Below are 23,359 nucleotides of genomic sequence, written 5' to 3' on the forward strand. Positions count from 1 at the left end.
AAAACTTCCAGCACCTGTGCATATGGCAAGCCACACACACCTAAGTTGAACGGACATGAGCAACACGTCTCGGAGAACACCAGTTAAGGAAAAGGTAACTGTCTTTTTCTTTGTCAATATATAAATAAAAGTGCCTCATTAATGTGTTTACATGTGAACATGTAATAGTGACACTACAGTGGTTTAAAATTGAAATGTAAATCCCTGGAAAATAAAATTTCTTTTGGAAATTCTGACAAAATAGCAACTATTTATTTTCAGATCATAAGGGGTTTATCCATGCTGGATTTGAATCCATGACTGTTGGTCTTCTAGACTATACAGCTGCAGAGGTTGTGCCCTATTAGAAGTTTAAGCCTAAATCTGTCATCTTCTCAGGGGCAGCATCACATATTGCTAAATCTGGTAGTCAGGCTCATAGGAGTATTGTTGTGGGGAGATGGGACACTGACTTCCTAATGCAGGGTGTGATGGGATTGTTTTATGGGAAGGAAGAATTTTAAAGGGTGTGGTTCCTGAACAATAAACCATCCTAGCGAGAAACTCTGAAACAGAGCTTAACCAAGGAGAAGGTCCTGCAGAGAGTGACTTTACACCAAAGGCTAATACTTCTCTTAATGGGTCCCCGGAGGGACTCATTGACATTCATTAGGAAAGGATGCTCTTGTTGTGATTCCTTAAGGACATTACGCCAGTGATTTAAATTAATACTCTAACAGAGTGGAATATGTCTTCATCAAATTGTGAACTCCATTTTGTATTAGGACTTCCATTATGTATTATGGGCTGAACACATGACTAAACTTGCCCAAGATAACTTGTGCCCTACCCAGGAAAGGTGCTTGACACCTTGTGAAGGATAATTGTTGTGAAGTCATCAAGATGGCACTAGATTTGCATTGACTTGGATTGTCTGTCAACTATCTGCCCATCCCCATGGAAGAAAGGACTTTCTAGAGAGGTGTGGCAAGCCAGACTGGGGGATGAGGATGGCAAAAGGAGACAGGAACTTTACTTGAAAAAGGTGCTGCCCAGAGCAAGAGACCATACGTCAGCACAGAACTGAAGGGCTGCAAGAACAAGAGAGCAGGAGAGATTCTGCCTGAGACTAATAGACCTAAGACTCACAGAAGGGATGAGATCAATCATTTGGAGGGTGCATCTTAGGACTTTCGTTATTTTGAAAAGATCTGTAACTCTCTAGTGCTGTTTCAGAGTAAAGTGATTAAGAAATTGTTTTGCAAAGCCTGTATTCCATGCTCTCCTGTCACTTTGTGCTTGAAGGAACTAAACTAGAAGGGAGAGAACCCACAGCTAGGTGGAAGTCTCAGGGGAGTGTATTGGCACCGGGGGGGGGGGGGTTGGGAAGTCTCAGGAATAAGTTTCAGGTTCTAGGGTGGCTGTAATGCAGGGTCCCACGTCCCAAGGAAAGGCTCAAACAACAGTTCTAAGCCTGGGTGTATGCCCTAGAATCTCAGAGCTGGGAACAGTGACCAGACTCTACCCAGATGCAGTTGGCTTAGAAGCACCTTGGACCCAGCACTTTGATCCACTTGCAACAGACAGATGCACATACAATAGGATACTGAGCCAGGCTGTAACAACTACCTTGGGGGCTAGGTGGCCCAGGATCAAAAAGCCCCAACCAGTTCCCTGAAGACCCCATCTCCAATGCCAAGCAGACCTCAGATTCAGGGGAGAATTGATCCCATTGTCTGAAAACTTGTATTCTGAATTTCAGCCTGATCTGTTACGAAATCACATGATATTAGTACTCTTCTTTATAGGGTTTTGTAATATAAAATCTGATTTCTCTTTTCAGTCTTCTATTCCAGTCTATATACTTGGGTTTTAATTCCTCTCAATCAGCAGGTGGCATGCTACATTACAGTACACTAAGCACGCATTTTCAAAGGTGCATAAGTGACTTAGGAGCCTGTCAATTGACTTTCAATTAAACTTAAGCTTCTAAGTGCCTACTTCGCTTTTGAAAATGGAATTTTGGCTATTAAGATACTTAAGGTATGTCCACACTGCAGTCAGAGATAGATTGCAGATCAGGTAGGCACACCTGCACTTAATCTGGCTAGTGCATCTAAAAATAGCTATGAAGACAAGATGGCATGGCCCCCAGCACAGGCTAGCAACAGAAATACCAAGGTTCCAAGCAGGCTTGCATAGCCTGCACTGAAGCCTGTGCTGCTGTATCTGCACTGCTATTTTTAGCAGCACTACTTAGATTAAAGCTAGCATGAGTATGCCTACCTGAGCTGCAATCACACTTCCAACTGCAGTTTAGCCATACCCTTAAGTGCTTTTGAAAGTATTATCCTGAAATTTTTTTGATTACTGTATATTTCACTATTAGGATATAACTGTCTCTATCAGACTTCAGTTGTTTGTCTCCAGTAGGTATGTCAGAAAACATGATGGGATGGTCAGGCCAAGTGATCAGAGTAATGGCAGCCTGGCCTAGTGGTTGGCACCAGGGGGTCAGAGCCAGAATCAGGAGTCCACAGCAGGGCTGGAGTGAGAGCAAGGCTGAAGCAGGATTGGAAAAGGGTGGGAGCAAGAGCAGGGTTGGAACAGGACTAGAGCAGGAGCAAGTCTAAGGCCTGGGGAGTCTGTTGCCATTGTCAGGAGAGGATTCCAAGCCCTGGAATGATATTGAGCAGACTGACCTGCTATTCCATCTTTGAGGCTTATATACCTTCCCTGAGAGTCACCAGACCAGTTCCTGGCTTGTGGATTGGCTAGAGCCTAGCACAGGATTGACTCATCATTTTACAAGGTGGCAGACCTATTTCCCTAGCAGTCAAACTGTCAGAAGGCAAGAGAAACAGACTTGGAAACCTAGAAACTATTTGATCCACTATTAACAAATTGTCATTGGCAGCCTAAGGGTCCTTATTCCCACTTGCACTACAATCTTTTTAGCAAGTATCTAGCATCACTGATCCTAGTACAAGTGCTAGTCTCCAGTTCATGGTAATGAAATGTCCACACTGCCAGGCTCCAAATCAGCCTAGCATTGCTTGGCCCTTCTGCCTCAAATGCTGAGGGAGGGACCTCCCAACCTAAACTCCCTCTGAGATGTATTCATAAACATGTAGGGTTGTAAGGGATCTCAAGAGGTCATCTTGTCCATCCGCCTTCACGGAAGCAAATTTAACTATACCTAGATCATCTCTGACAGTCGTCTGTCTAAGCTGATCTTAAAAACCTCCAAGGACTGGGATTCCACAACCTCCCTATGTAACCTGCTCCCAAGCTTAACTATCTTTATAGTTAGAAAGTTTTTCCTAATATCCATCCTAAATCTCTCTTGCTGCACACTAAACCAATACTTCTTGTCCTACCTTCAGTGGACACGGAGAACAGTTGATCACTGGAACTACTTAAAATAGATGTTAGACAGTGGAGTTGTGCCAGGGATTAACTTGGCCCTATAAGTCATATTTTCAAACATTTAGTTCAGAAAGATGCCTTGGCTACAGATGATAATTTGTCTAGCTTTTCCCCCTTATCTGTCCCTGGTAACCCATGTTGAACAGTCTAGAGGAACATCCCCCTACCCACATCTATCATCAGGGTTTGTTGTTAAGCTCCTAAAAAAACGGTAAATAAAGAAGGATGTGTGGATGTAAACAACCAAGGTATTTTTTAAACCATCAACAGTTCTAAACAAGGTAAACCAGAGGTAAACCAAATGAATAGGAACATAGGTAAAGCAAGGACCCCCACAACAGGTGATATAAAGGTAAGTAAAGGACCAGTAGTATGCTGACTGAGGATAAGTTCCCTCCCCTTGGACGGGACCCAGGTAAGAGGATGGAGGATCAATGGACCACTGCCATGTCTTGCAGCTCTTCACCTCCGGACAGAGGTCAGGCCCCAGCTCCCACCGAGTGGACTAGCCCACTCCAGCACCCACCTGCCACCCTTGGAAGCGGCAGAAGCATTCGGCACTTGGTGGGGCCATCGACACCGGAGGCCTTTCAGGCCCATGCTGGCCACGGAGGTACCCCGCTCCAGAGGAAAACCTGCCCTAGGACCCTTCCAATGGACCCATCAGTGCGGCACTGCTCCTCGCCGCAGGGAGTGTCCTGCCAGCGCTTGCCTGCGCAGAGCCATGATGCCCTGGACATGAGTCAGCCCACCCATTAGAGTCTATGGTGTGGATTTCCAGACTCCGGGCAGTGCTCCTTGTGCTCAAGGAGACGATTGTCCGTGGAATGGAGCTGCCCTGGTGCTGGGAACGCCCAAGCCACTCTCCCACTGTTTGGCACCATTCTGGTGGTTCGACCTGCTGGTCCCGGGAACCCCGTTACTGGGTGCCAGAACGCCAGTATGGTTCACCATGGGCGGGCCACCGATCCCTGGTGTGGCGGCCTACTCGCTCCCACTCAATGGACCGCTCACTAAGCGTCAGGTGTAGATCACTGGATTACTGTTGCTGATCCGCCAAACGCCACCACTGGTCAGCAGAATCATAGCACCGAGGGTCACCGCCCTCGTGCAAATCCTCAGCGGGACTCTGGGATCAGCACCAAAGGGCCTGGAATAAACTGGTCTGACAGTGAGGGGGAGTCCCTACCAGCGTGTCAGGGCCACCCATTGGAGGCATTGGCTTTTCCCACAGCACCTCCTAGTGCAACATGGTCTCAGAGCCAGTGGCCTGCCCCCTGGTGCCCCTGGAATCCTTGGGGGTTTCCACAGCCCTTTCAGGGGCATAGGTCAGCTTCAGGGGCATCAGACAAGTGGTCAGCAACAGTCTCCCACTCGCCCCCCGACACAGATGTGACCCTAGAGTGGACCCCTCAGGGTCACCCAGCTGAGGCGGAGGTGGCAGAACGACCGATGCTCGCCTCCTCTTCATCCTCGCCTGACAAGGAGAAAGTTTATTCAACTTCCAGCCTCCAACTACGAATGGCCAACCACCAGGCCTTACTTGGTCACTATGATTTTAACCTCTGCTAGTCCATGGCCAAGTTCTCAGACATGCTGCCAGAGGAATCCAGGAAGGAATTCCTGGCTATTCTTGAGGAGCGCAAAGCAGTGGCAATGGCAGCCCTCCAAGCGGCCTCAGATGTGGCAGACTCTGAGGCCCAAACCATGGCCTCAGCCATCTTCATGAGGTGGGCATCCTGGTTACAGTCATTGGGCCTGTCAACGGAGGTTCAGCAGTCCATCCAGGACCTTCCGTTCAATGGCCTGACATTATTCTCTAAGCAAACAGACACAAAACTGCATGGTCTGAAAGACTCCAGGACAATCCTGTGCTCTCTGGGCCCGTACACCCCAGGGCCAGCTAGGAAGTGGTTTAAGCCACAACAGACTCAGAGATTAGGAAGTCAACCTCGATCGGAGCCCTACCGTAAGAAGGGCAAGGCCACCAGCCAGCATCCTCTGCTCAATCGAGCTCCACCCGTAGCCAACCGGGTGATAAGCAGGCATTCTGAAGGTGAGCTCAAGGGCGACCTTCCAGCCTGTATCCTGCTCCCTTGTTATTTTCCAACCACCTGTCCCCCTTCCTCTCTGCCTGGGCCTTTATAACATTGGACCAGTGAGACCTCAGCACAGTATCAGGGGGATATATCCTACAGTTTATTTCTATCCCCCCTCTTACCCCTCCTCCCTGTCCCTCTTCAGGGATCCTTCCCACGAGCATCTGCTAGCACAGGAGGTGCGGGGTCTTCTGCAGGTGGGAGCCGTGGAAGAAGTCCCGTTGCATTTAAGGGGCAAGGGGTTTTACTCCCACTATTTTTTAATCCCAAAGGCCAAGGAGGGTCTGTGGCCCATCCTAGACCTGCAAGGCTTCAAGAGATATTTCAAGAAGTTGAAGTTTCACATGGTCTCCCTGGCCTCCGTCATCCCTTTCCTGGATTTGGGAGACTGGTACGCCGCCCTCAATTTGAAGGATGCTTACGTTCACATATCAATATTCCTTGAGCACAGATGTTTTCTGCGCTTCATGGTGGAGACCGCTCACTACGAGTTTGCAGTGCTCCCTTTCAGCCTAGCAACAGCCCTGAGGGCATTTACCAAGTGCATGTCGGTAGTGGTGACTTACCTCAGATGTTGGGGTATCCAGATTTACCTTTACCTCAATGACTGGCTCATCAAGGACCGCTCCAGGACCCAGGTCTAGTGCACTGTCACCGTGCTGCAAGGCATGTGCCAAGCCCTTGGCCTGTTGATAAACGAGCAAAAATCAACGTTCATCCCAGTCCAAAGGATAGAGTTTATTGGAGCGGTACTCGACTCTACCCGGGCCAGGGCATTCCTGCCACAGGAGAGATTCAGGATGATGTCAGATCTCATTGCAGGTGTCTCTGCACATCTGCTCACCATGGCAAGGGTCTGCCCCAGACTATTGGGGCACATGGCAGAGTGCACTTATGTTGTCTGCCATGCGAGGCTCAGAATGCAGCCCCTTCAATTGTGGCTTGCGACAGTCTATTTGCCGTCCAGAGATCACCTGGACAAGGTCATCACGATCCCGCCGAAAATACTTACCTTTCTGCAATGGTGGACTGACCCAAGGTTGGTGCTGGAAGGAGTGCCGTTCGAGAGTACACAGCGCACGGTCTCCCTGATATCAGATGCCTCTGACCTCGGTTGGGGAGCACATCTTGGTGTGCTGTGGACCCAGGGCACATGGTCTCCAGAGGAGCTGGTATTATGTATAAATGTCAGGGAGCTCAGAGCCATCTGCCTATCCTGTGATGTCTTCCGGCCACAGTTGTCCAGTGGAGTAGTGTAGGTGTTGACAGACAACACAGCCTCAATGTTCTATGTCAACGGGCACGGGAGAGCACACTCGTCAGCTCTCTGTCAGGAAGTGCTCCTCCTGTGGGACTTTTATATCCAGCATGTGATCCATCTGGAAGCTTTGCATCTCCCTGGCATCCGGAACATGCTGGCAAATCGCCTCAGCAGGTCCTTTTTCTCTCACCCTGAGTGGTCGTTCCACTTGGAGGTTGTCCATGTGCTCTTCCAGAAGTAGGAGGCTCCCTGAGTGGACCTGTTCGCCATCAGACAGAACAGGAAGTGTCATCAGTTCTGGTCTCTCCAAAGCCTTAGCAGGGTCGCCCTCTCCGATGCCTTTCTCCTGTCATGGGCAGGGGGGTCTGATGTATGCATTATCGTCAATTCCACTGATCAGCAGGGTCCTATCGAAAATCAAAAGTGACAAGGCCCGAGTCATTATGATCGCCCTGGCATGGCCTCACCAGCACTGGTTCGGCATGCTCATGGATCTGGCCATGGCTACCCCCTGGCCACTGCCAAGCCACCCAGACCTACTCGCGCAGGACCACGGTCAGCTCCTGCACCCGAACCTTCCTTCTCTTCACCTCACAGCTTGGCTGCTGCGTAGCTAAGCCCAGAGGAACAGGCCTTTTCTAACCAAGTGCAGCAGGTTCTCTTGGAAAGCAGGAAACCCTCAACCAGAGCAACTTACCTGGTAAAGTGGAAGCGGTTCTCCTGCTGGGCGTTGGAGCATAGCATCTCCCTGACCTGGTTGTCTCTGCAGTTCATCCTGGATTATCTGCTCCATCTAAAGCACCAAGGTCTCAAGCTTTCTTCCATCAAGGTGCACTTTGCAGCTATACTGGCCTTCCACCCACATGTCTAGGACAAATCGGTGCTCTCGCCTGAGATGTCTATCCAGTTCCTAAAAGGCCTTGAAAGGCTCTTCCCACTGGTCTGGACCCGGTTTCCCAATGGGACCTCAACCTGGTCCTCTAGTCTCTAGGCTCATGGGCCCACCTTTTGAGCCTCTGGCTTCTTGTAGTGGAAAGTTGCTTTCCTTGTAGCCATTACCTTGGCGGGGCGTGTATCCGAGATTAAGGCCGTCACTTTGGAGCCTTCATCTACAGTATTCTACAAGGACAAGGTCCAGCTGCGACCTCATCCGGCTTTCCTGTGTAAGGTGGTGTCCCCTTTTCATGTCAAGTAGGATATCTTCCTCCCGGTATTCTGTCCAGAGCTGCACATGACCAATGAGGAGAGGTGGCTAAACACTTCAGATGTCCGATGCCCCTTAGCGTTCTGTCTGGAGCACACCAAGCCCTTCTGCAGATCGACCCAGCTCTTTATTGCGACAGTGGACAGGATGAAGGGTCTCCTGGTGTCCTCACAGAGGATCTCGAATTGGATCACCACCTGCATCCAGACCTGTAATGAGCTGGTTCAGGGTGAGCCACCACCTAAAATGAAACTTGACTAGGGCTCAAGTGTCCTCGGCAGCCTTCCTGGCATGTATCCCTATCGCATGGCCATGATTTAGTCTTCGGTACACATGTTCATGATGCACTGCACCATCACTCAGCAAGCAAGAGGTGACGCTGGATTTGGCAGAGCTGTGTTCCAGTTGACACGTCCATGAACTCCTACCCACCTCCGGTGGTACTGCTTGGGAGTCACCTACAATGGAATGGACATGAGCAAGCACTTGAAGAAGAAAAGACAGTTACCTTTTTTTTGTAACTGGTGTTCTTCGAGATGTTGCTCAATTCCATTCCACAACCCGCCCTCCTTCCCCACTGTCAGAGTTTGCGGCAAGAAGGAACTGAGGGTGGGGGGAGCCAGCAGCGTCCCTTATACCGTGGCATACATGTGCCACTCCAGAGGGCTCCAGAGATAGTCCCCTATGTATACCACTGAGAGAAAAACTTCCAGCACCGGTGCATATGGCAAGCACACACACCCACAATGGAATGGACATGAACAACACATCTCAAAGAGCACCAGTTACAAAAAAAGGTAAGGTTTCAGAGTAACAGCCGTGTTAGTCTGTATTCGCAAAAAGAAAAGGAGTACTTGTGGCACCTTAGAGACTAACCAATTTATTTGAGCATGAGCTTTCGTGAGCTACAGCCGAAAGCTCATGCTCAAATAAATTGGTTAGTCTCTAAGGTGCCACAAGTACTCCTTTTCTTTTTGCAAAAAAAGGTAACTGTCTTTTTTTCTTTCAGCACTGCAAAAACATCCTGGGATCTGGAAGACAGGTAGTATTTTTTCTGCATGTCATCACCCATAATAAAGCTTCCATAACCTGAACATAGCTGACAATGATGCATAAGACAAAAAAGAACGCAGCTTACTCTTCCACACGTGTATGGACTCTACAGAGCTAACTGGAGTAAAAAATTAATTTCATGATTAAAATAAGAAGATATGACTCAGATCACACATAGGGAGTAGAGATTGATTGTTTAATTCTATTAGCCAAATAAGACTAGACATTTCCAACATGATTTGGATGCCAGGAGAAAAATGATCTTTAAACTGTATGAAATAATGAGGATTAATATCTGATCCATTTTTAATATCAAATGGAGTCACGTAAAGATGTTTTGGCATAGCTTTCTCTGAACTTATTTTTGAAGCAATGATTGATGATGCTATGAGATATAATGTCATAATTTTGTTTTCAACTTAGAAATTTCAGCATCTTTAATGAAGAGTGTGAAGAGTATAAACAAAGAGACAAGTGCAAGCACAATAACTATAAATTGTACTTTCAAGAGAAATATTTCCCCCCTCCAAATATGCAAAGATAGAAAGGCCCTTCGTTTTTTTGAGGGACCAATAAGACCCTAAAATTTTAAATCCAGCTAAAATATAAGAATCTGTTTACAGTCATGTCAGAAATGCTGAGTGTATATGTCCAAGGTGATTGGCTCCTGTAAGGAGAAATAGGGCCAAATCCACCTGTGCCATAAATACTCGCCTCTCAGCCTGAGGAGGCGGGAGTAGTTGGGTCAGGCCTAATGAACACCAGGTCTCATAAAAAGGGCTGAGAGAACTCAGGAGAGAGGAAACACAGAGAGCAGGTTAGGCTCCTGTGAGAGATCCTGAGCTAGGGTCTGTAGGAAGTTTCTGGGAGGGAAGGCAGTGGGGACAAAGGGATTCCCAGGAGAATCCCTTGGGAGGTGCTGCTTGTCTAAAAGAGGAAAGAGAAGAAACTCTGCAGGGCTGGCAGTAGGGAGCAAGGAACTTCAGTGAGTGGTAGACTGTGAGAGACACTGTAAGGAAAGCTGCCTGGGAGTCGGTACTCTATAACAGTGTGGGGAAAGACTTACTTGTAGTCCAGAAGGAGCTAAGAACTGACTCCAGAAGGCAGGTTGAAGAATAGCCCAAGAGGGGTAGAACAAAAATGTTTTTATTTGAACTTTTAGTTGGACTTTAGCTATCCAAGGAGTTAAATTTTTTTACTGAGTGGGATGGTCAAGTGAATTGGATGGAGAAGGGCAACAGGACGGATCTTGGAGGAGGAAATGGATGCCCCATTCTACAAGGGAATGCTCAGAAGGTAGTGAAACAGTTATGGTACAATATCAAATTCAGTGACAATATCCTCAGATGCAAAAAATAAATCAGTATGTATACCCAGTAAAAATTAGAATTGTTCAGAAACAATCAGAGTTCAGGGAGTAACTGGCAGGAAAGTTGAAAGAAATAAAACTGTTTTAGTCTGGTTCTGAAACATATTTTGCTCAGGGTGGATGAGATCTGATTTGATGGGTTTTCATTTATATCACACTGAAATAGGCATGAATAAGTGTAGAATGTTTGGGCACTAATCCATGTGAATTGATCAGGCTCAATAGTGAGTCTCCTAATTAACACATTTATTAGGTATTATGCATGAAATAAATACTATATCTCTTCATAAACAATTCACGTTTTAAGCCTGAGTTGGTACACAAAGGTATATGATGTCTTGTTGTGACAGGTGTATCAACCCCACACCAGCAAGGCAAGGGTTAAGGGGCTACTCTGGAGGCAGAAAGACATGCCTCCTTGCCTCTGCTGGGGATGCTCCCAGGGGTGGAAGCTTTCAAAAGGGAGCAGCTCAGCTCAATTTGGGTTGACTGAAGAGGAGAACAGCTGGGTGTGGCAGTCTTCTGCCAGGAAGCTGCCAGGGCTCCATGCCGCCAGGACCAAACATCATAACTGAGCCACAGGAAGCCCTTTGACTGCAGGAGCTGAGGGTGATGACTCGCTGTTGCCAGTGGAAAGGACTCTAGAGACAGACCAGAGAGGAACACAGGAAGGAACCCAGTACAACCTGTGACGATGCCAGAGGCACCAGAACAAGGGTAGGAAGCAACCCAGGAAATGCGCTTAAGGGTACCAGACCCTAAGACTCGCACAGGGGCCACTGTTTTCAAAGGCCCTGAGTCGAAGCCCAGTGGAGAAGCGTGGTCCTGAGTTTCCCTACCTTCCCCCCTGCAAAGATGTCCTGAACTGTAACCACTAGGTAAATCAGCCTTGGGATTCTCGCCGCTGGGTGATGCTCCCTGAACGGTAACTGCTAGGTAAAGTGGCCTTGGGGCTCTCGGCACTGGGCAACACTTCCTGAACTGAAACTCCTAGGTGATGTGGCCTTGGACTCTTGGTATTAGGTGTTATACCCCGGAGTATTGCCGTAGGCGGTACTGACAGCCTGGAGCACACAGCCAACCCCTGACATTTGTTTATCAACTACTTTTTTAGATATTTGATTTCCAACAATAGACTTGACTAGCATTAGCAACATAGGTGCTGGAACTGTGAGTGCTGGGGGTGCGGCCATACCCCCTGGCTTGAAGTGGTTTCCATTATTTACAGGGTTTACGGTTTGATTAAATGGCTCTCAGCACTCCCACTATATAAATTGCTCCAGCACCCCTGATTAGCAACGTCTAGAAACAAATACATTTATTTACCCATGAATTCATTTTTCCACTTGCGTAACTTTAGAGATACCTTGATTTCTTTAAAAAATCATCTTGGTCTCTGAAAAATATGTTAGTCATATGAGGCATATCTTTTTTGTTTCAAATCTAATACCCATTTCTTTATTTTTTTCTTCATCACTGGAAATTTTAATATGGATTCAGTAAGCTCTATCAGTTTCTATTTAGAAATGCAAATTAAGAGCTCTTTTCTTAGTCTTTTAGCAAACAAGCAGGCATCTTACCCTTTGATTCTGTCTGGGAGGCCACCATAGTCTCCAGTTTCTATTTTTGATTTAACTTTTCAAAAATTCACATTTAGTGCTGGAAAATTGTTCTACGTTCTAATTTATTATATTTGTAATCCTCTCATTCCCCACAATAGTGAGAAGCAAAACCAATTAGATAATCTTTCTGATTGATTCTGTCTCATCTGTGGAGGTGAGTTTTCTCTTTGCCTCACAGACGGTGCAGCTTCATTCTCCTGCATTTTTATCTTCTAAAATGTTTGAAAGACTTATCAGAAAAGCCAGAAAAGATCAAAAGTGGAATTCTACTTATCCTATAAGAATTCAGACTGCTCTGCAACAGACCCCTGATCATTCAGGATCTCCTGGAACTTTTCCTTCTTTGCACAAGTTGGAAAGAACCTGTTCTAAGGGTCCAGGAAATGGGCAGAATCATTCCCAGCATACAGCCAATCATTCACAGTGACCTGCATGACAGGGTAGTGTAAGCAGCCCACACTCCAGTCTTCCTCTTATAAGGCAGGGACCTAGGTAAGGGGGAGCTTGAGAAACATGAATACAGTCTATTGTAGGCATATACATGAGTAACAGCAATGTTTGGGCTCCTTTCCTAACTCATACATCCCTGGAATGGAATGCATGATAGGCCTGAAAGGCCAACAAAGATGTAGTAAGCGTGCAACTAATAAGGTAAACTTCAATCAGTGCTACAGTTTTCTTTGCCCCTGCAAGATCTTGATCAAAGGCTTGTATGTACATTATACAAGGCCTTTAGAGAAAGCAGAGTCAAATTCCCCCTGTCAGTGGTCCTCAGTTTTTCCCACCATAAAGAGAAATGAGTTTCTTCCTCAGACTCTGTCACAGGGAAACTCTAAGTGCGGCCTAAAAGATCCTATAAAAACCAATCCTCCACCAGATTCAAGGCTGATTATGCTTTTTCCATAAAGGCCAAAGTGGCCAAGTATTTGTTACCTTTATGCTTAATTATATGTTTAACTCATTTCTATGACAGAAACCACACAATTTGAAAAGGCCTCAATTGGTACAAAAGGTACCAGTCTGTCAGTTTAACAACACAGGTTCATGTGAGTACATCACCTGAGAACTATGTGCTTTTCATTGTCTCCCTATTGTATTTGGAGTCTAATATAAGATCTCTTCCCTCAGCTCCAAAGCTCTCCATGGAAAATGGTCCAAGCTACCTGAGTGTTCACCACTGTCACCACAGCCAGGAACTACTACAATAGGCATGTTCTATTAGACCCATGAACTAATTGACCAATCTGGGGAGGCTCACAAACATGGGAGACAAAACTTTCACAAAACTGGGCCTAAGAATGACCCATTTATTACATTCAGAATTAAATGCTGCAAAACTCATATTTTTTTTACTTGCCTTCCAATCACTGAGTGTTTTTTTCCTCTCTATCGCTCTCTCTCTCTCACCCACACATCAATAACAAAATTATGAATGAAGAACGTTATTTCCTCTGAAAGCTGGAAGGAAAGGAAGGAAGAGAGAGGTTGTTGTTTCCATTTTCAGATAGTTGGAAGACACTCAGATATTGCAGTGAAGGGGATAAGGTAATTTAGATAAGATAGAGGACTCTGCCACCACCGAAGAATAAATTTCAGTTTGCCCACTAGCTTTGCCCACAAAATATCATGTAGTTTTTATTTTACTACACTCTTCTCTGAGAAGGAGGATAAAGATGTCCCAAATACATTCTAAAACTCATAGAACCCAAGAAGTCAATCACAACATTTAAAATCTAAAAGATAGCCTTTCTTAACCACCTCCTTTGTAAAGCTCTCTAGCGACATTCCAAAGATTCAGAGACAAAATCTCAGTGAAAGTTCCACAGTTTTTGAGGAAGAATCTGAAGAAGATGTTCGTCCAGTCTTTCTGTGTAAATTCTCTGGTCTCCCTTACTGACAACAGGCAGATGTGAATTATGTGGTTTCTTCCATTTAGATAAGATAACTAAAGACAGGCAACTTTTTTTGAACACTATCTAAAAAGAGATTCTTCAGTTGTACTGTATATGAATAAAAAATAATTATAAAACATCCAGTATTTCCATAAGAAGCCTTATTTTTTCCTCAAGTGCCTGAGATATTCAACATTACATGATTTGTGTCATAAACAGATTCCATGCTTTGGATGCCTGCAGTGTGAAATTATTACACTAGAGTCAAAAATCAACGAAGCCTAAAATCTCAAAATCCTTTTCTTACTTCCTCGTAGGCTTAATATCGCAATTTTACCACTAGGTGGTGCCACTATTTGGCCACCTAATTCATGGGTCTTTGAAGTGACAATTACAGACCTCTCAGAAATAGGAGTCTGAAGCTCTCTCACACTTTAGAGTGATAATCTAGATATTAGAGAGAAAATTACTTGTTCAGAAGATAATCTAATGCATTCCCCTGAAAAGTCATTACATATTAAGATCTTAAGTACACTACACTTTCCAGTGCTTTGTCCAGTCTAGTTTTTGGTACTTTGTGCAATGAAGCTTCCACCTTTTCCCTTGGGAGACTATTCTGCAATCTAGTAGATCATGCTGTCAGGGATATTTACCCGATAGTCAGCCTAAAACAGATCTTTTCCTAATTTCCAGATAAAAAATATGTAAAATGGGAGTTAAGGTCAGAGTACATATGAGTACTTAAGTGTAAAAAAAAAATAAAAATAGATGTTGTAATTATCCCTAAACTAAGCATGGCAAACTAGAAATTCAGAGTTTAAAGTACACTTAAAAGAAATCTAAACATGTTAAGGTACAAAATGCACAGTTAAAGATACCCAAACAACCTTATCTCTGCCCTGTAATGACATCAATCAATAACCATATGTTTGTGATTGTGTCATTTTAGTGTTTAGAATAAATGAAACAGACTTTTAAGGACATTAGATTGTTGTTTTTTCATATTGTTCCCCTCCTGGTGTCAGTACATGGCACAATTAAAATTGTAGTCTATATAATCATAACAGTTAGATACAACAATGGTTAATAACATTGCTTAATTACAATTTAATTTCTTCAAGTATAGTCTATGCATAAGATTTCAAAGAGTTTTAATTATATAGAAAGTTTGAAGAGCCTGTGTTATTCCATTATTAAGGTAATTTAGAACAAAAAAAGCACTGTATAGACACTAAATTTTCTTAAAGGACCAAGTTTTTAATAATTTCAACTCATAAACTAATTGATTTGCTTGCAAATTCTTAGAAAATTCATTCTGTATTCAGAGACTAAGTACTGTGAATCTGGGGAGGATATACTCTATTTTTCATACTTTGCAAAGATGTAAATCAGCACTAATCTATGAAGTTGTAACTGATGCCTCTATGAGGGTAAACTTCGCCTTGTACTCCTTAGTTTCTAAAGAGACCGCTTCTCATAAAAATGGGAAGCCTGCCTAGATTCCACCCTGTTTCAACAGAAGTTTCTACCAAATAAAAAATTCAGTGCAAATGGCTTAAATTCTTTCACATTATAGGCAGAGTTCATAATGCTGCTTATAGTCACTTTCCAATCTTGTTTTCAGTTCTTTATAACTTTGGCAAATTTTAACTCTCTGGGCTGAAATTTTCCAGGCCAGGTGTCTGTCTTAGGTGTCTGTCTTGTTTGTTTCTTTGATTAAATTTCAACTAGAATAATTTAGCCATTTCCAAGAACAAGATTAGAGGGGGAGGTGAGGGATGGAGTGAGGAGAGACTTTGTTTTACCATGTTACAAACAAAATCTTCCACTATTTGAGAGTCTTTAGCACCTCCATGCTTTGGAGGAGGAACTTGAAATTTAGTGGGGGATCACCGTGGTGTCAGGGATGTGCCTTTTGCTGTTCCTCTGAAAATATGCCCAAATTTGGCAAGGTTATAAGCCTCTGAAAAATCTGTTTGTACATGTTTGGTACAAAGTTATTCCAGTTTGGCAGCTAAATTTTCTAAAGATTTTATCTGTTCTGGCCATGTTCCATCCTCTCACAACTCCTATGTGTTGACTGGACTGTGCATGCACCTTTCTCACAGACCAGCTAAGCATGCTTCAACCTGGGGCTGTAGGAAATGAGCAGGATTTTCCCTTCAATTGCTCTTCCTGGTTGCCAAAGGTTGCTGGAGTGCTGGACACTAGAACTGAGGTCAGGGAGGCTTTCTCCTGTGCTTTCAGTGTCTTCCCTGTTGGCATCCAGACAGGGAGGAGGAGAAGGAGCTTTAAACGGATCTGAATGCAGAGGATGAGAAAAAAGGAGTGGGGAGGGAATAGGTTTTAGAAGACAGAGGATGGGGAGAAGCAAGGTGACAGGACCAGTGGATGATGGGTGTTGGATAGCAGCGGAGAGGGAATGGGACAGGAACTGCAGAGGGTGAATAACCATAAAAGGGGTTAGGGTTCAGGAGCTGGGGGCGGGTAGTTAGGAGAAGAATGAGAGGGGGCAGAAGCTGGGGAATAGGGGTGGATATGCACAGAGGGGGAGGATAGCAGGACCACATGGATGGAGAGGTGAATAGCTGTAGAGTGAGAGGGGGCAGAAACCAGGGGCTGGGAGAGGGAAAAGGCACAGAGGAAGAGGAGGAGATCAGGAGCTGTTATGAGAGGGAGGTTTAGATAGAAGCAGAGGGGAAGGAGAGCAGGAACCAGGGTGGAGAACATTGGACAAGAACAAAGGGTGTAGAGGAACAAGACCCAGGTGGATAGGATCAGAGAGAATGGGGTGCAGGAGGAAGGATAGGATGATGGGGCTTATAAAATGAGCAGCTAGCAGCTATTAAATATTTTATGTTATCCTCATTTCCCATATGCCTGATTTACTGCATGCTATTCAATCCCTGCACCAAATACAGGATTATTAATTTATTCATGGACTTCCTGTTCCATATTAAGAGACTATACCCCAAAGTTTTGTTCTTTCTAAATGTGGATCAATATTTGATGAGCTATAAATCAGCTCAACGTTGGATTCATCTTTAGTGGGATGGGGGTAATGGGTGGGAATTGCTAAATTTTACAGCAACAAATTAGTTCTTGCTTTCTGTGTCTGGATACAGAGTAACTTTATTTGTCACATATTATGAAACTGCTCAGTAGCAGCTCCATAAATAAGGTAAAAAAATCTATAAATCTAATTTTCAGGCCTCCTATAACTTTGTGCATAAATTTTCAATTTGCTTACAATTTGAAATGCACCCTCTTTAACCAGAAATCTCTCTGCAAATTTTATTTTAAAATATTTAAAGTAATTTTAAAACTATAGATGGGGCTGGTAGTGTTGCCTACACTTCGCTGAGTGGAATAAAGCCCTACACTCAATTTCATGACGTTTCTCTGTCTGCTTCTCTGTAGCGCATATCCAAGAACGTCAACATACTGACTAGACTGTGAATGCACCATCCCCACAGTAACTGAGCATGCTCCATTTCACAGACGAGCAGGATTGTCCCTGCAATTGCTCCTCCTGCTTGCTGGAGGCCACTGTGGCACCAGAAGTGACAGCAGAAAAACTGTCTCCTGTGCTTTTCCCCACTAGCACCCAGAAAGCCTAGAGTAGAGCTAGCCTGACCGGAATGCAGAGGAATGAAGAACTTGGGGGTAGGGTTGAGTGGGAAATCTTACATAGTAGGTTTACTGCAGCCATTAGAAGTACAGAAATTTCCAGGGGGTTTCACAGTTCCAGCAATGGAGTGGGGAAGGAAAGGGAGGTGTCAGAGTCCAGCATGAGTGCTCAGATTTTGGATTTACATAAACAACTCACCTCTCCCCCCACAAGCAGCAGAGCTAAAGGGATTATTTTCCCTTTCCTCTTAAAGGCCACAGATACTTTTTGCAGGGTTTTGTCCATAGTGCTTCAGTTTCCTTTTGAGTTTCAGTATTCAAAGACTGTCAGAAGTTAGAATTATTGATATGTACTCTAGTTATACAAATAATGGTCCTTGTACTGTAATTGGGAGTTGCATGTGCTGATTTAGGCCTGTATATAGAACTTTTCGTGACTCAAAAGCATAAATTAATGTATTTCAGAATTATGCCCTTACTAAACAATTTATAATTGATTCATAATAGACATTTTTTCATATTTCAAAACCACCACACAATCTGGCATAATTAGCTGTCTCTGCTGATCCCTGAAATTGCAGATAATGTTGCAGTGTACTGGCAGTATTGTGCAAGAAGCTTACACAGAATCTGCCTTGCTATTAATTCTTGAATTTAATGATCATCAAATTCACAAAATTTATAAAAAACAAATTAGTATCACACATAGTATGGTCATGTTATGCTTTGTGGCTGCAGTGTTTTTTCAAGTAACTTCTGTGAACAAACAACAATGAAAAGTCCATTTTTTTGCCTTAGAGGTCTATAATTAGATTAAATGAATATTGTTAATTATCTACCACCTTCTTTACATGCAATATGCTTCTTTAACTTAGAATGTTCATACATGAAGGAAATTGCTGTACATTTCAACCCATAGCCATACTGTTGTAAATATTGTTACCATATGACAGTGTAGTTTAGTTCTTCTTCTTTAGTTCACAGCACTTATTTTATAATACTGAAACAAAAAGAAGCTGAAAAATCGATATGCATCATATTAGCCACTGCTTTTTTTGTTGCTTACAGGAGACACATAGTTTAAAAAATGACTGATAGATCATAAACTGATAAAAAAGAAAAAAAGTATTAAAAGAAGTTTATACAAAATACATTAATAAAGAAAAGTAAAATAAGCCAGTTCATGTTTAAAAATACACTCTTTGGAGTCATAATATAATCAGATTTAGGCATCATTCAATTTTATTTTTAGTTACTTATATCTATTGTTGCCCAGTGAATTTATTTGTCCTATTCATGGATGTTTTAAAAATCTGGCCTATTTGAAATCTTCATAACATTTGTAACCAGGAGCTCAATTTCTAGGCCTACTTGTGGTCTAATCATCAGTGACTTAAAAAAAATTCCAGCTACCTATTCTTCAACATCACTAAATATAAGCAAAAGTTAATGATTTAGAATTCATTACCAACATATTAAGGTCTTTCATCTCTGTTAGAATTGAGGGCATTTGAAATGATGTTACACCACCTTTATATTAGTATGCCTGAGAGAAAATGCTCTTGATTTGATATCAAATGGGCCTAAACTGACTTGTTTACATCACTTACAGTGTGGGAGTGAATGAGAGGTTAATAATTTAAGACCTGAAACTATAGTCCTTACTCAGACTGGTAAAAGCTTTGAGTCAGGCCTGCCCTGTCTTCTGAGTATAAATGTGGTGTGTATTATGTTTTGTCCTGGAGTTTCATAAGGTTTAAACTCTGAAAAGAACTTTTCCACACAGCATTTCATTGTGGTTTGTGTTGTACAAATATGTGTGAAAGCACTTTAGTTATCTGTGTTTTAATTATTTGTGTGGACAAAACTGACTAAAATATCATTTTGCTGATAGTAACATTATTAAGGAATAAACTAAAATTACGTCTGCCTGAATTTCTGCCTTTGAGGATGTAGCGGGCAAGGAACAGGACCATCTTGCTAGCCACTATCTACTAAAGAAAAACCTTTTCAAAGGGTGCCATCAATTAATGTGAACCTCTTAGTGACAGTAACACAAAAATATCTAGTCCTTTCTTATGTGAAAATAAGTTTATTAAAACTACTCATTGGCTAAGTGTAGTGAGCTTGCTAATTTTTTAGTTTTTGTATTAGTATGGAAATTAGCTGGTTTCTGACAGGGGAACAAAGAAATGCAATTGGAAATCAGGTTCAGTGCTTTTCTGCTTCCACCCGAAAAGCAGATTATACTCTCTAAATATTTTTTTCAGGGAGAACGTGCCTTTTTGCCGCAGTACTTACTTGGCTAGAGCTGACTAGATGGATTAATAAAGTGGGTTTGGGGCTGAATCAGTTAATTTAATGTCCGATCTGTACTAAAAGAGCTGAGTTAGCATCCCCCTCACACTCCGCCTTTTCCCCATTCATTTTGTGTCTTTGTATGGTTCTGAAGCCATTTTACAACACAGGTGACAAAATAAATACATTTCACTTGTGCTTTTGCAGGTGCCATGATTAGTTTTCTCATAGTATTTCTTCCCTTTTACTGGAAGCAACCCTGAAAAGTCAAGATTATTTAAAAATATCCGAAGTGTTCCTGATTGCTTATTAAGATCAACTTCGCAGAAAATATGAATGATACTGCCCTTAAAGAAGACGATTCAAATAGTCTTAAAAGCACAGACCGTGGAACCCGCGTTTATCGTTATAATGTATCCATGGGGGGTTGTAGTTATAGTCCTTTTAAATAAAAGAAGCCTTATTATTGTAGCTTTCTTCCACGGTTAAAATCATTCTAAGAAGATCACTTTGGGTGCCACCTCGGAGGTTTATTTTATCTTGCAGCACCAGAGGAAAGTTTTGGCACGTCTGGTTAGAGTCAAATAAAATAAAGTTAATATTATTTCTAAAGGTCGATTCTTTCACTTTCTGGTCAAGAGACTAAGAAGCATAGGGAATATTTTTCTCATTCGGCTGCAGATGATTTTAGCACATTATGGAAGGTCTTGAAAACCAGGAACAGGAAAACACACGTCAGTCCCCACTTCTATGGAAACCTGAACCCAAACCCATCTCCTTGCTACCTCCATGTGGCATAAAGGGTACCTTGGATAGAGACGCTTCTGCCGCCTTGAAATCTGGGGGTAGGTGGGTGGGAACCCAGCGTCCAAGAGGAGACAGCGGGAGATGCTCTCAGCCGCCCAGGGCTTTGGACCTTGCAGTCGGAAGGGCAGCCGTCACCCTCCCCGTGTCACCAGCATTCCCGCCGCGTGTCCAGCTTCCCCTTAAAATACTCGCCCTGCTAATTCGCTGCGGAGGCATCGGGGCTGTAAACCCTCGGCGCGGCACCTTCTCTTCGGCGACGGCAGAAAAAAATAATGAACTGCCGCTCGCAAGAGGCATAAAGACGCGCTGTCTGAAAGCCCGGGGGGCGGGGGCGGGGGTCGCCCCGGCTGCCCCCTCAGGCTGCCGGCGCAGCCGGCTTGGCTGGCGGAGCCCACTGGGAAGCGGGGTCGGCGTGCGGGAGCGGGCTGACCGCGGAGCCCCTCAGGCATGGGGGGGGGGGGGCTGAGACCAAGCCGCAGCAAGGCCCGCGGAGGAAACTAACGAAATAAATCAGACTGTTATTTAAGGCGCGGAAATTTAAAATATTTGGACAGGAAGAGAAAGGGAAAAGAAACCGTAGAAGCAAAGCTAACGGTTTCGGAGCCGCGCGTCCCCCCCTCGTCCTCCCCCGCGGCTTTGCTCGCCTGCAGCGGCCCGAGGGGCTGCTCAGACCTGCCCCGGGCGGACCAGGGGGCTGGGTTCAGCCGGGGAAACCCTCTGAGACCCGGCTTTATCTAACCCGCTCTTGAGAAGGGGTTGTAAGCAAATCCGACATTTTGAACGCATTTGTGGTGGGGCAAGATTTTTCAGACTGGCTTCTGGTTCCTTGGTGAGAAATGTCCCTCCCCCTCCCCGTCCCCAATCATGTAAAATACAACAGTCTCTAACAAGCAAAATACAGAAGCTTTTCCTTTCCTGGCTTTTTGGTGGGAGATTCACCAGTTTAGTAAGTAAATAATAACAATGTATGCCTGCTTTTAGTTGTTCAGTGATTTTCCCAAACCTCTTAAAATGAGATAATTTTCTGTGCGTTATATTTTTAAAAGCTTGAAATGATATTTTTCAATGATTTTTTGCGACTTTGCATTAATGAGCCCTGCATTGGCACTTAATAGTAAGTTCATTTATTATCCCACCATAGAATAAAACATTTCTTTCATTCCTCTAGTTGCACAGATTACCATACGAAGAAATTTCATTCATGTAGTTAAATACGCAGTCATTTACTATATTAATAGCGACGCTGAATTCATTTTAATATGCCGAATGCTAAGAATTGATTCAATACCTTTCCAGCATAATGACATAATGGGTTTCTTTATCTGCATTAGTATTGGACAGTTCATTCTCTGTTAATCTCAGGACATAAAGATTATTTCATTCTATTTCAAAGATGCTAAAATAGTTTAAACTATATTGGTTCCATACAGCAATACTTTAAATTTTGTCCTGGCTCAAATGGAATTCAGCAGTCACTGTCATTGTCCTGAAGTCAATTGCAAAACAAAGGCCAAATCCAGCAACCTTGCTAAAAGCAGTGTAATCCCTTTGGATAGGCTCAACTCCCCAAATTTGCATTTGTACATTGCCTGTTCTTTGTTTATCCCTGTATAGTTATCTATTTTGTGCTCTTTTCATTATATTTAGTCTGTGCTTGCAGAATCTGTTACTGTTTGTGTATTCCTCTCAGTGCTACGTTCTTTATTCCCCATTCCTCAAATGCTATATTAATCTCTGCTTCTATCAGCAGGACGCAATAAACTATCTCAATATTACTTCATTCTAATTTATACACGACACTATTTTGGATCTCTTAGTAAATATTAAACTGAGATATTCACAAACGTGGGAATTTTTAACACTAGTTTTTGTTGGTAGGCTATCGGTAGGGAAACACAAGTCATTTCTGAAACCACATTAAATTAGCAACTTTTTTTCAATATGGGGATCCTTATTAATGTAGAGCTCTTTTTTGTCTATGCTAAGTAAACTTTAGAGTTTTTTTTTAGAAAAGATAAACTGACAACTCCCTTCCTCCAAGTCAGAAGCTATCTCCAACTAGGCTGTACAGGGTGCGCACTACGGTAGCAAAAATGTATCTTTACTTTCCAGTAGTCGTTTTGTAGTTATTGTAAACTTCGTGATGTAAAAAAGGAAAATAATAGTATTTTAGCAGTATCAGAATGAGAAGTTTAATTTCCAATCTTGTTTCTGAGAAATAAAGAACTGTTTACAATTGAAATGTCAAAGAGTAAACAAAATGAACTTTAAATCAGGGGAGTGCTTTTCAACATTATTTATACACATTGCTAGCTAGAGCTTGGTCTCATTGGAAAACACCCTCCATCTAAAAAGGGGTCTGAAGTCCGTTGTAACTCGGCCATATTCCTTGCAATGAATGCCCTTATTTTTGAACCCAGGGGCGTTAGTTTTGGAGCCCAGGCTGTTTTTAGGAAGGCATTAATTAGACCGGTTCTGTTTAAATTAAAACTGGATGCTTGTAGACCTCAGGAGGGAGATCTAGCTTAGCAGATGGCATAGAAGCAAGACAGCTCCACAGATGAACTTTGCCTTCGGATTTAGAGAACGGTTCCCTGCGGGTGTGGGGAGAAAGTGAGAAAACATAGTGGAGACTCAGCCTTATAGCGAAACGATGAAGCATGTGAATGCCTAGTTGTAAAGATGGGGAAAGAATGAGGACATCACGCAATGTTTT

This window comes from Lepidochelys kempii, chromosome 8 (genome assembly GCF_965140265.1).
Source record: "Lepidochelys kempii isolate rLepKem1 chromosome 8, rLepKem1.hap2, whole genome shotgun sequence".
NCBI classification, from domain to species: Eukaryota; Metazoa; Chordata; order Testudines; family Cheloniidae; genus Lepidochelys; species Lepidochelys kempii.